The sequence below is a fragment of the Eptatretus burgeri genome, chromosome 11 (assembly GCF_056783735.1).
Source record: "Eptatretus burgeri isolate ZD-2024b chromosome 11, Ebu_testis_v1, whole genome shotgun sequence".
In the NCBI taxonomy this organism is placed as follows: Eukaryota; Metazoa; Chordata; class Myxini; order Myxiniformes; family Myxinidae; genus Eptatretus; species Eptatretus burgeri.
The window spans coordinates 99,596,158-99,608,989 of NC_140971.1; the positions used below are offsets into that span (position 1 = coordinate 99,596,158).

The 12,832-nt window shown below is 50.1% G+C and overlaps 1 protein-coding gene across 1 annotated transcript in view; it reads left to right on the plus strand.

Moving 5' to 3' along the window:
* The window catches only part of LOC147017753 (GTP-binding protein GEM-like), a 61,971-nt gene that overhangs the window by 32,533 nt on the left and 16,606 nt on the right, over window positions 1–12,832 (plus strand). Inside the window, exon 2 of the mRNA XM_085847640.1 lies at window positions 921–1,064. The gene's annotated coding sequence lies outside the window, so the exon portion shown is untranslated. The remainder of the gene's footprint in view (window positions 1–920; window positions 1,065–12,832) is intronic.

Sequence of the window (12,832 nt, forward strand, 5' to 3'; positions counted from 1 at the left end):
TGTTATTCCCAGCCTCAGTGAATTTAAATTTACACAACAAGAAACTTTCGGCGAGATTCAAATAAGTTTGTTGATTATTTATTTCAAAACTTTTTTGTTCTATTTGTATTCCAGTCTGGTCCTGTTATTCCATCTACCTTGAAGTAGTCTTTTTTAGTGGGGTTTGAGATGACAAAGGTATCATTCAAATCATAGATAATATCAATTGCTTCCACACTTGTATTTATTTAGTAAAAAAAAAATTAAACCTTTTGAAACCCCGACCCTAATATTTGGATTATTTTCTTTTCTTCTTGGGGAGACAATTGAGCTTTCCCTTTCTTAATTTATTTTATTGCTTATAATTTATGAGATTCCTTCTGGGCATCTTTTATACTCTTTATAGCACCCACTGCATTTCCCCCAGCAGAAGCAGTTGAACGTATTTGGTCTTTTGTTTAAGAATAGTTGAACCGAAACCCATTGGAGTATCAATTATCCAATGTCCTCTAAATTGATATGCTCCACCCCATTTCCTCTTGGGTTTATAATATCCTCAACCAAGCTAAATTCCCTCACCTTTGAAATGTGGTGCACGGAACATCCCATCCCCATCCTTTGTAATTATTATATAATTCCCAACTCATGTTTCCTCACAATAACCATCATATTTATTTATTTGAAAACTTCATGTAGGTGAATTCTGATGGATATAAAATCTCCATTGAAGGAAATCACGATTATCTTGATCGGTTATCCTAAAATTTACTCTGTATGTGGTTTTTCCTGACACAGGTAGATAAACCAGATTTTTCGGTTCCATGTTGCATTTATAACCAATTGGGGTTGAGTATGCACTGAATGAAAATATTGTCAGGTCAGGTACTCCCACAGAGTGGGTTTTCAGATTTCTTTGCGTTTTTATGTTTTGCGGAGTGAAGTGTTTTACCATGGCCCGAGTGCAAATCCTGCCACCAACCTCCTCATAAAAAGAAACCCAACTGCAGGAGGACATCCGCAGACACAGTTGGGCACGATATATTGATGGCCATTGACTCACAAGGAGCTCCTTCGCCCTTTGACAGGTGAAAGCCCGACGCAACGCATCTTTTCCCATTTACCCAAGAGACATGTGGAAAAGGCTAACAAAACAAATACGAATGAGATAATTGTCTTCGGATCGCTATATGTTGTGTGCCATTGCTTCGGAGGAGTGCCGGTTTTACCGAACCACAAGAGTATGTAATGTATGACATTGTAATGTGTAATATTGCAGGATACTAACATAATGTATGACATTGTAAACTATGACATGTCCTGTCATGATGTATATAATGTACGACATGTAATATTGTACAACACTTACATAATGTATGACATTGTAAACTATGACATGTCCTGTCATGATGTATGTAATGTACGACATGTAATATTGTACAACACTTACATAATGTATGACATTGTAAACTATGACATGTCCTGTCATGATGTATGTAATGTACGACATGTAATATTGTACAACACTTACATAATGTATGACATTGTAAGTTGTGATATGCAATGATGTATGTAATGTATGACATTGTAATGTGTAAAATTGTCAGACACCAACAATGTATGACAATGTAAACTGACATGTTTGTCATGTATGACATGTATGTAATGTGCAATGTAACATTGTAGAACACTAACAATGTATGACATTGTAAACTATGACATGTAATGATGTATGTAATGTGTGACATGTAATATTGTAGAACACTAATATAATGTGTGACATTGCAAACTATGTAGTGTAATGATGTTTCATGTATGACATATGTAATGTGACATGTAATGTATAATACTGTAGGACGCATACCTAATTTATGACATTGTTCACGATGACATATGTAATGTGACATGTAATGTAATGTATAATATTGTTGGACGCATATCTAATGCATGACATTGTTCATGATGACAGATGTAATGGGACATGTAATGTAATGTATAATATTGTAGGACGCATTCCTAATGTTTGACATTGTTCACGATGACATATGTAATGTGGCATGTAATGTAATGTATAATATTGTCAGACACATACCTAATGTATGACATTGTTCACGATGACATATGTAATGTGACATGTAATGTATAATATTGTAGGACGCACACCTAATGTATGACATTGTTCACGATGACATATGTAATGTGACATGCAATGTAATGTATAATATTGTAGGACGCATACCTAATGTATGACATTGTTCACAATGACATATGTAATGTGACATGTAATGTATATTATTGTAGGACGCATACCTAATGTTTGACATTGTTCACGATGACATATGTAATGTGACATGTAATGTATAATATTGTAGGACGCATACCTAATGTATGACATTGTTCACAATGATATATGTAATGTGACATGTAATGTATAATATTGTAGGATGCATCGCTAATGTTTGACATTGTTCACGATGACATATGTAATGTGACATGTAATGTAATGTAATGTATAATATTGTAGGACGCATACCTAATATATGACATTGTTCACAATGACATATGTAATGTGACAAGTAATGTAATGTATAATATTGTTGGACGCATACCTAATGTATGACATTGTTCACGATGACATTTGTAATGTGACACGTAATATAATGTATAATATTTTATGACGCATATCTAATGTATGACATTGTTCACGATGACATATGTAATGTGACATGTAATGTATAATATTGTAGGACGCATACCTAATGTTTGACATTGTTCACGATGATATATGTAATGTAATGTATAATATTGTTGGACGCATATGTCATCTATGACATTGTTCACGATGACATAAGTAATGTGACATGTAATGTATAATATAGTAGGACGCATACCTAATGTATGACATTGTTCACGATGACATATGTAATGTGACATGTAATGTATTGTTATGGTTGTGGACATTCACAGAACACCATTCAGGCTTCCCAGAGATCAGTTATGTCGATAAGTGTGTGTTCAGATTAGATTTCCCCACCGATGTTTAACGGGCAATTATTTGTGTAACCGGGCTGTGATCTTTAAGTCAGCCATTATTCTTTTGCTATCTTTATTTTGGAACCACCACTACTTCAACACCCACAATCCCCTTTCAACAACCACACCATCCCCACCACAGCGCCAACCACAGCACCATCTCAACAACCACGCCATCCCCACCCCAGCACCAACCACAACCACCATCTCAACAACCACGCCATCCCCACCCCAGCGCCAACCACAACCACAATCTCAACAACCACGCCATCCCCACCACAGCGCTAACCACACTGCAACAACAACATCTCAACAACTCCCGCCCCGATATCCATCAGAACAGGTAAACAGAAATGACGGCTGGAAAACAACAACTGACCCCAGCCGAGCCGAGAACGAGGTAAGGGGGTTGCACGACGCGCGGGTGTGCATGCCGAGTTTGGGGGGGGCAGAGGCCACGGGGTCTCTTGGCCTAATGCGGGCCCCCAGTATGACTGTTCCTGTGAGTATGCAGAATGCGAGTCTGATGGCAGGGGGGAGTAAGCAGGACGGTGTGGAATGTGCACCGACACAGATGGGGGTAGTAAACTCCCCGGGCGAATGGCTCGGGCTCTGCGGGGGTAGGGTACCACTGGAATCTGGGGGGTCCGTCCCTCCATGTGTCCCTCAGGAACTGGAAGATGGGGGTCGGACCTCGAAGGACCCAAAGGTGCCGCTGCCTCCGTACGATGGTAAGACGGACCTGAGGGCGTATTTGGCCCAGTTTCACTGCGTGGCCAGGGGCAATGGCTGGAACCAGGTGCAGGGCACGTCACAGCTCACGGCGGCACTGCGCGGTGTGGCAGCCGAGGTCCTGACCACGTTGCCCTGGGAAGGAGCAACACTAGAGGACCTCTATTCGGCCCTAAAAAAACAGCTTGGTATGGAACAGCAGTGCGAGCTTGTTAAGGCTCAGCTCAGTGGGCGCAAACGACGCTCCCATGAGACGATGGGACAATTGGCGCACGATATTCGCTGCTCAGTGGGGATCGCATACGCGAATATGGCGCCGGAGTACCGGGAGGAGCTCACCCTGGACCATTTTGTCCGGGCGCTGGCGGGCACCGATGCCGGGTCAATACTGACCACATGGCGCCCGGAGAACCTCCAGAAGGCGGCTGGCACTGCAGCCTGTTGGGAGGCATCAAGGTTGCAGACTGGAGGGGCCAGGCGACAGGCAGTGGCAATCCGGCAGGTGGGCCCCATGAACGACGCTGCGCTGGGAGCCGGGGCTACCCTTGGCGACCAGGCGCAGTGCAAGAAGATGGTCCAGGGCATGATCGACCGTCGGTTGACGAGATCTAGGCCGAAGCGGTCAGGCCCAGGAGGGGTGGGAGATGGGCCATCAGGGGGTACCCCAATTCGGAATGAGAGGGGGTATAATTCGAGCTACCGGAGGCACGCACCTTACTGGGTGCATTATAACTGTGGCGGGAGGGACCACCTGCAGCAGTAGTGTAACGCCCCGCGCAGGGAAGAGCCACAGCCCCCCGGATCACCAACTCCGCCCCAGGTAGACCGGAACAGCCAGGCCCAGACATCACCCCCCCCACCCCCCAACCAGTCCCAGGTAAACTAAAAAGTGCCGAACATGCAGGGCCGTGTTCGGCAGACCCAGATGGAGAAGAGCCCTCAGAGCTGCGCCAGGTCATCAATTGTGGCCAAATTGGCAATGGTAGTTTGACAATTCGGTGCAAAATTGCACGCGTAGGAGTAGACGCCGTTGTGGACACAGGAGCAAACACCACAATCATCAGCCCTGTGGTCCTTGATTTGAGTGTGAACGGGTGGGATGAGATCCACTGTCTGCAAAATCATGGTTTGCAGCTAGCTACCGGGCAACGGCCCCCATCATAAGGCGTGGTTTCGTGACCTTTAAATTGGGCATGGTTTCCTGACCTTTAAATTGGGCATGGTTAAAAGAAAAATAGAGGTTTGGGTGGCAAAGGTATGCGACCCATGTCTAATAGGGTTGGATGTGCTGACCGCCGATGGTTGCAAAATCGACCGAGGCCGAGGAGTCATGCAGTTGGGTGTTGAGGAATTGCCATTGGGGGGAATGGGCATGGATGAGAGGGGAGAGCTGGAGGCTCCTGACTCCGTGGTCATTCCCCCGGGTGCCGAGGCGGTCGTCCCGGCCCGGTGGCGGGCACACCCAACCTGGCAGGGCTCCTGCGGCCTGGCCGAACTACTGGCGGGGCAATCAACCCCGGGTTTAGTCATGGGCCGCACCCTAGTAAACGCTGACGGGCCTATCGTGCCCGTTCAAGTAATAAATGTCAGCATGGAACCACGCACTATTAAATGGGGCACGAAGGTGGCAGATTGCACCCCAGTGGTAGAAGTCGCAGAGCTGAGGAACGATAACATCGAGCCGGACTGGCCCCGGAGTTTGTCAGGAATTGGCCCGATCCCATTTGCGAGATGGTAAATCGGAGTAGTGTAGATTTTGAGGATGCCCAGCGGGAGGCCTGACACAAACTGGCCAACCGACATAGAAATCTTTTCCTTGTCACCTGAGGATATTGGACGTACGGGCCTGGTGAAACATCAGATCCACACCGATGGAGCCCGGCCTGTCCGTCAGCCTGCTCGACGGCTCCCCTAGAGCAAGAGAGAGGAGGCTGATGAACAGGTAGAAAAGATGCTCAATGCAGGCATCATTGAGCCCTCGGGAAGTCCTTGGATGTCACCGGTTGTGCTGGTGAAAAAGAAGGATGGGACCACGCGTTTCTGCGTGGACTATCGCCAGCGAAACAACGTGACACTCAAAGACTCCTATCCCCTGCCTAGAATTGACGATACCCTTGACGCTGTTTCAGGCTCCAAATGGTTCTCAACTTTGGACCTCAAGAGTGGGTATTGGCAGGTGGAGATGGATAAGACAGGGAGGGAGAAAACGGCATTTTCTACAGGGAAGGGACTGTATCAGTTCACTGTAATGCCGTTCGGTTTGTGCAACGCCCCCACCACCTTTGAGAGACTGATGGAGCGTGTGCTAGGCAGCATGCCATGGCAATCATGCCTGGTGTATCTGGATGACGTCCTGGTACACGCTAAAACATTTCCCCAGGCAATAGCCAATTTGGACCAAGTGTTTGGGCGCCTCAGGCAGGCAGGGCTGAAATTGAGCCCAGAGAAATGTACTTTGTTCGCGACAGAGGTGGCCTATCTCAGACATGTGATAGGCCGCGAGGGGGAGAAAACCGACCCAAGGAAAATTACCGTGGTAGAGGAGTAGCCCGTACCTATAAATGTTAAACAGGTGCGGGTTTTTGGGGGACTTTGCTCCTACTACCGGCGCTTTGTGGCAAACTTTGCGGAGATAGCCAGGCCCCTTCACCGGTTAACGGAGAAGGGGTTGAGATTTAATTGGACAGGGGCATGCCATCAGGCCTTCCTCAAATTAAAGGGGTGTTTGATATCCACACCCGTTTTAGCGTACCCCGCCAATGACGGGATGTATACCCTGGACACGGATGCAAGCCAGGAAGGATTGGGAGCAGTCTTGTCTCAGACACAGGGGGGGCGTGGAAAGAGTGATCGCGTATTACAGTCGGGCCATGAGTAGGCCCGAACGAAATGATTGTGTTACTCACAAGGAGCTATTGGCTGTGCTGTCTGCAGTGAGCCATTTCCATCCGTACTTGTACGGGAGGAAATTTTTGGTTCGAACTGACCATTCCTCCTTGCAATGGCTCTTACGGTTCAAGGAACCAGAGGGCCAAATTGCAAGGTGGTTGGAAAAGTTGCAGCAGTACGATTTCAGTGTGGCCCATAGAGCCGGTAAGGCTCATGGGAATGCTGATGCGCTCTCTCGATGCCCCTGTCTGGTAGAAAACTGCAAATATTGCACGAGGCATGAGGAAAGGGACCAATTGGCAGATACCTCCCAGAAACTCCCAGCCCGTGCGGCCCGGGTGGTAGGCCCAACTTTGCCACTAACCGCGGGGGAGGAATTTGGCGGTTTGGCATGGAGCACGTCCCAGCGGGAAGATCCCATGATAGGGCCCGTGTACAAATGGGTCCAAGAAAACAAGAGGCCCAGTGGGGAGATCACCCCATTCGGAGCGCAAACAAAGGCGTCCTGGGCTCAGTGGAAGATTCTAGAAATGAGGGACAACATCTTGTATCGGAAATGGATGGAGATTCCCTCAGAGAGGACTTCTTGGCTGGTGATAGTCCCTGATGGGTTTAAGACCCAAATTTTGAAACAGGTGCACGGTACCCGCACCGGCGGCCATTTGGGCAGGACCAAAACAAAATCTCGGGTCCTCCGGCGGTTCTATTGGGTTAACATGGGGCGCGATGTACAGGACTGGTGTCGAGTATGCGACGCCTGTCCTGCCAAAAAGGGACCGGCACAGAGGATGAGGGCCCCACTCCAACTACATCAGGTTGGGGCCCCCCTTGAGCGAGTGGCCATGGACATTTTGGGACCACTGCCCGCCACTCGCCAAGGTAATCGATACATCCTCGTAATGATGGACTATGTCACCAAATGGCCGGAGGCCTTTGCCCTTCCCAACCAGGAAGCTGGGGTCGTGGCAAAGGCCTTCGTAGAAGGATTTGCATGTCGGTACGGGATTCCGGAGGAGCTGCACACTGATAAGGGGCGAAATTTTGAGAGTGAATTGTCAAAGGAGGTGTGCAGACTCTTAGAAATTCGAAAAACCCAAACAATGCCCCTGAGACCACAATCTGACGGCATGGTGGAGAGGTTCAATAGGACCCTCATCCAACAATTGGCCTTCTTCACCACCGATAATCAGGAGAACTGGGACGAACATCTCCCGTATCTCCTGATGGCTTATCGCGCATCCCAACATGGAGCTACCGCTCGTAGTCTGGCGTTGCTAATGTACGGACGGGAGCTGAGAGCCCCCGTCGATTTCATGTGCGGTCCGACGCCTGAGCGTCCCTACAGACCCCGGGGGGGGGGGGGGAGCTATGCTTGTCGGTTGGAGGAAGGCATGGAAAAAGTCCATGCCTTCGCTCGCCACCAGCTCCAACAGGCGGGTATAAAGATGAAGCGCAGGTATGACCACCGGAGCCAGGTGAGCGAGTACTCACCGGGGGTGAAGATTTGGTTTTTCAACCCCCGGAGGAGGAAGGGCAGATGCCCGAAGCTCACCTCGCCTTGGCAGGGCTCGGGGGTCGTCCTGGCGCAAATCAGTGACGTGGTCCTTAAAATTAAAATGGGACCATGAGCCCTCCCCTGGATCGCCCATGCGGACGGCCTGAGACCCTATAGGGGCAATCTTACGCCCTCATGGTTACGTCTTGCCGGAGTAGCCGGAGCTGGAACAGCCGCTCCCGCAGAGGCGCAAGGCTCGGAGAGCCTTGCTGTGAGTACACGAGCCTAGGCAGGGGTGCAAGACCCCCCTGCTTGGGCACAGGACACCACTAGTTAGAGGGATGGGTTAGCTTCGTTAGACCGGACTCATGGGGCAGGGACAAGTCCTCATGGGGCCCATGGAATGGTTAGTTAGAGGGATTGTAGTTTAGATTTAGGATGGGATTTTTGAGGACAAGGACAGACTTTGGATGTGTAGAGGGGACGTAGCTTAGCTACGTAGATTAAAAGGAAGTGCTATGAGTTTAAGGGATGACGAGGGAGCACGAGTTAGATGAGGGATTGTACTGAGAAGAATGGCAGTGTTCAGCGATGTTAGTGGTGAAATGAAACTGAGTGAAATGAAAACGTACTTGATGAGTGAGTGAGGGCCAGCGGGCCTGCGTGAAAGGAGTCAATGTGGTATGCATTGTGCGATGAGTGATTGGGGGAGGAGTGATTCCCACCCAAGGGACCCCGGGGTCAGAGTAATGGTAGTTAGTGGGTTAGTCAAATTGACAAAATTGAGGTCATTTTGCTGTTGGTGCGAATGTAGGTTCGAAACCCGTTTGGAGGGGTGCAGGAGTCCTGTTGACGGCTGGGAGCATGGCTGCGAATGGTGAGTATCGCTTAGTGGGTACCCCGGGCACCAGGCTAGTCGGCCGCGGTAGGCCAAGGGCCCAAGAGGGGCCGGGATAGCGTAGTGGGCACGGGTGGGCCTGCATGATGCGGGGCCTGGAGCACCATTGGCCGCGTGGGCAGGGTCGTGGGCACGGGCACCCGGGGAAGGGGCCCATGGCGCCAGCCTGACACATGAGCATCGAGGGGGAGTAGCCAGGGAGAGCACTCCCCAAATTTTAGGGAGCTGGTAGGCTCGGAGACAGTTGCAGGGCCCGGGGGTGCCATCGTTGGAGAATCGGCAGAGGGTAGTTCCTGCCAAGGGAGCCACGCGTCCCAGCCACGAGACCGTGCAAGGGCAGGAGACCAAAATTCGAGGGCATGGCCCAAAATTTGAAAGGACACCAAAACAGGCGACGGGAATCTTGGTTGTGGGACCAATAGTTTAAGCGACAGGCGCTTTTGGAAAGCCCCGGGGTAGTTAAAGGCTAATAAATATTAGGGTAGAGAGGAAAGTGTACCCCTCCGGACCAGCCATCCCTTCGCTCTCGTTGTGGGCTGCTGGACCCACTTTGGGTTCGATCACTGAGATCTGAGGAGGCCATTCTGAGGCTGAAATTGGGCCTCAAGACAGGACGCGAGCTCTCCCATATTCCCCTCCAGGAAGGGAATGTAGGCGTTCGGAGTAGGCTAGGTGACAGAATAGGTTAGCCGGACAGAGACTTATAAAGTGGGTTCGGGAGATGAATTAAAAAGGAAAAAGAAATAAAATAAATAAAATGGGGCTAAATTGGGTGGGTTTTTTGCAAACTAAGGGAGTGGGTATGGACAGAGACAGGCAAAGGTGATAGGTTGGGAGGGAGACAGTAGGGTAGGTCCGAGCCGCCTTCAGACCGGTCGGCACCACTGCACTCCCTCAACACACCTTCAGAACGAGACCAGAGGCCGGCCAGCTTCATATTCCGGCCTGTTTTGCTACAACAGCCTGTGCCCGCCTTGCCATGCCTTGTCTGCCTGCCTCTGCTTTGACCCCATGCCTGCTAGCCCTTATTTGCATTTGCCCCATTCCATCCATCACCATGTGTGCCAGGATCATCGCGTGAGCTGCAGGGATTGCCCTGTAGGCAGCCGCACCACGGAACTGCATTGGGCAGCCCGTGCACCCTGTTTGCAACCATCCATCCCTCTGCACATGGGGACTGCATTGATGCAGCCCGTGCACCATTCATTTTTTTGTGTTTGCTTGCGTCAGTGCCCATCCAGTGTTCTATGGGGACTGCCCTGCAGGCAGCCGCACACGGGGGCTGCATTGGTGCAGCCCGTGCACCGTTTTGTGTTCACTGCGCTCATTTCAAGGGGGAGGCCTAAGACTGCATTGAGCAGCCAGCCACATTCCCTGTCCATCCCTGCATTTGTTTCATGAGCCAGAGACTGCATTTGGGCAGCCTGGCTCCCTGCTTGAAAAATGGCCTGTGGGATGGCATATGGCATGCCGGGTTGGGGTGGGTTGCCTCCAGGAGCTGAAGACATAAAAAGGTTCAGTGACATACAACGGGGCCTTTTGAACAGGCCCCCAAGACATCCGACCTTCAGCTGCGGGGGCACTCACCCTCAAAATACTGACTAACTTTGCCATGCCCTTTTTCCCACAGAGTCCATCAGTCCTGGGCCATGGTTTAGTGTAAAATTTGTAAGTTAAGGTGAATTGTTCATGAGTTGCTCCCCCTGCATGTTTGTCGTAGCGCCGGCAATTTAGATAAGTCGTCTGCATGAGTGAGTTTGTTTAGTTAGTTACTCAGCCAGTACGTTATTTACTTTTGGGACATGGATACACCAAATGTCGCACTCAGGGATCCAGAGGTAAATTGTACTAGGGGAAACTTCCACATGAAGGCACACGAAAATTTGACGACTCGGGACGAGTCTGTAAAAAGGGGAGGGGGTAGTGTTACGGTTGTGGAAATTCACAGAACACCATTCAGGCTTCCCAGAGATCAGATATGTCGATAAGTGTGTTCAGATTACATTTCCCCACCGATGTTGAATGGGAAATTATTCGTGTAACCGGGCTGTGATCTTTAAGTCAGCCATTTTTCTTTTGCTATCTCTATTTTGGAACCACCACTACTTCAACACCCACAACCGCCATCTCAACAACCACGCCATCCCCACCACAGCACCAACCACAACCACCATCTCAACAACCACGCCATTGCCACCCCAGCACCAACCACAACCACCATCTCAACAACCATGCCATCCCCACCACAGCGCTAACCACACTGCAACATCAACATCTCAACAACTCCCGCCCCGATATCCATCAGAACGGGTAAACAGAAATGACGGTTGGAAAACAACAACTGACCCCAGCCGAGCTCTGTTGGAATTTTCCCTCAGAAGGGCGAAAGAAACATAATGTCCATGATCGGGCCAAAAGAGTGGGCCAAGAGCCGAGCCGAACCCCCCTGGAATGCCCCCCCCCCCCGCGCGCGCCGCGAAGGGAGGGGCGAGGCGCCGGGGCGATAAAAGTTCGGGCTGAAAACGCCAAGAGGTCGGTCTGGGTTCTCCGTGGAATTGCGTGGAAGTCTGGGAGCGGAGGCGAGCTGCAATCGCCTGCAGTCTGGAAGTTGCAGTCTGGGAATGCAGCTGAGTCTGTCAGCGAGGGGAAAGAGAGTCCCTCTGCTTGGTCTCTCCTCTTGGTCGACGGAGGCGCCGGTGGAGCCGGAGAGGAGTCGCCAGCCGGATCGCCGTTGAAGGCACGGGTGGAGTCCAGCGGAGTGCGGGCAGGGCCACCGAACCAAGGCCCGGCGAGTCACCACGATGGTGAAAGGTAGCCTGCGCAGCCTCTCGGAGCTCTTGCGGTCTCCACGGTTCCGTGAACTATAAAAAGGCCCACGAGGTCCAGTTCTTGCCATTTTCTTTCCTGGGGGTTTTCTTTGTATGAACGTTGTGGTGCCATGTCCTTAAGTAGAATTGTAATAAGTGTACATAATAAATAGAACGGTTGTAGTTCTTAGTCTTGCTCATTCCTGCATTGCTTCATTTACTGCATGATTGCATACGTGTTTGCATGCATACGTGTGTTATAAATAAATGTACTTGTGTGAATATTGACCTGTTCGTTGCGTCCTTTCCCTCAACTGAGCTGCCGTATTGTGTTCAGGATATTAGCTGGCTTTTAAATAGCCGATAAAGTAATCGGATCCGGCGGGGCATGGCAATATACTTCTTCTTCTTCTTCTTTCGGCTGCTCCCGTTCGGGGTCGCCACAGCGGATCATCCGTATGATGATCATGTTTTACGCCGGATGCCCTTCCTGACGCAACCCTGGTCGCTTCTTACGATGCAGGGATATGGTACACCTATCTTAACCGGGGTATACACCGGCCCAGTACACTGGTACTCACTTCGCCGACCTCGGAAGGATGACAGGCTGAGTCAACCCCCTGGTGTATTAATTCAGTGGCCCAACGGGGCTTGAACTCAGGACCTTTTGGATCCCAAGCCGCTGCCCTAACCATTGTGCCAACACCAGGCTCCCGGGGCATTGCGATATACACCGCTCGGCAAATCGCAAACGGAGCGAGCTGCTTAAGCGGCTCATTTCCAAGCAGGTCCCGTCGAGGTGTAAATCCCCGGCATTTCTGTCTGCGCGCATACTTAGGTAAATCGACAATTCGGCGATCGGACCCTGCAGCGAGTGGACAGAATAGTTGGCCGATTTACGGTGTGATTAAAAACACACCCGTAGCTGGATTTCAGCGTTGATCCGAAAGCTGCGACTCGGTTTGCCACGTCCGGTGGGCGCGTGCGGCCGTGAATTAGCTA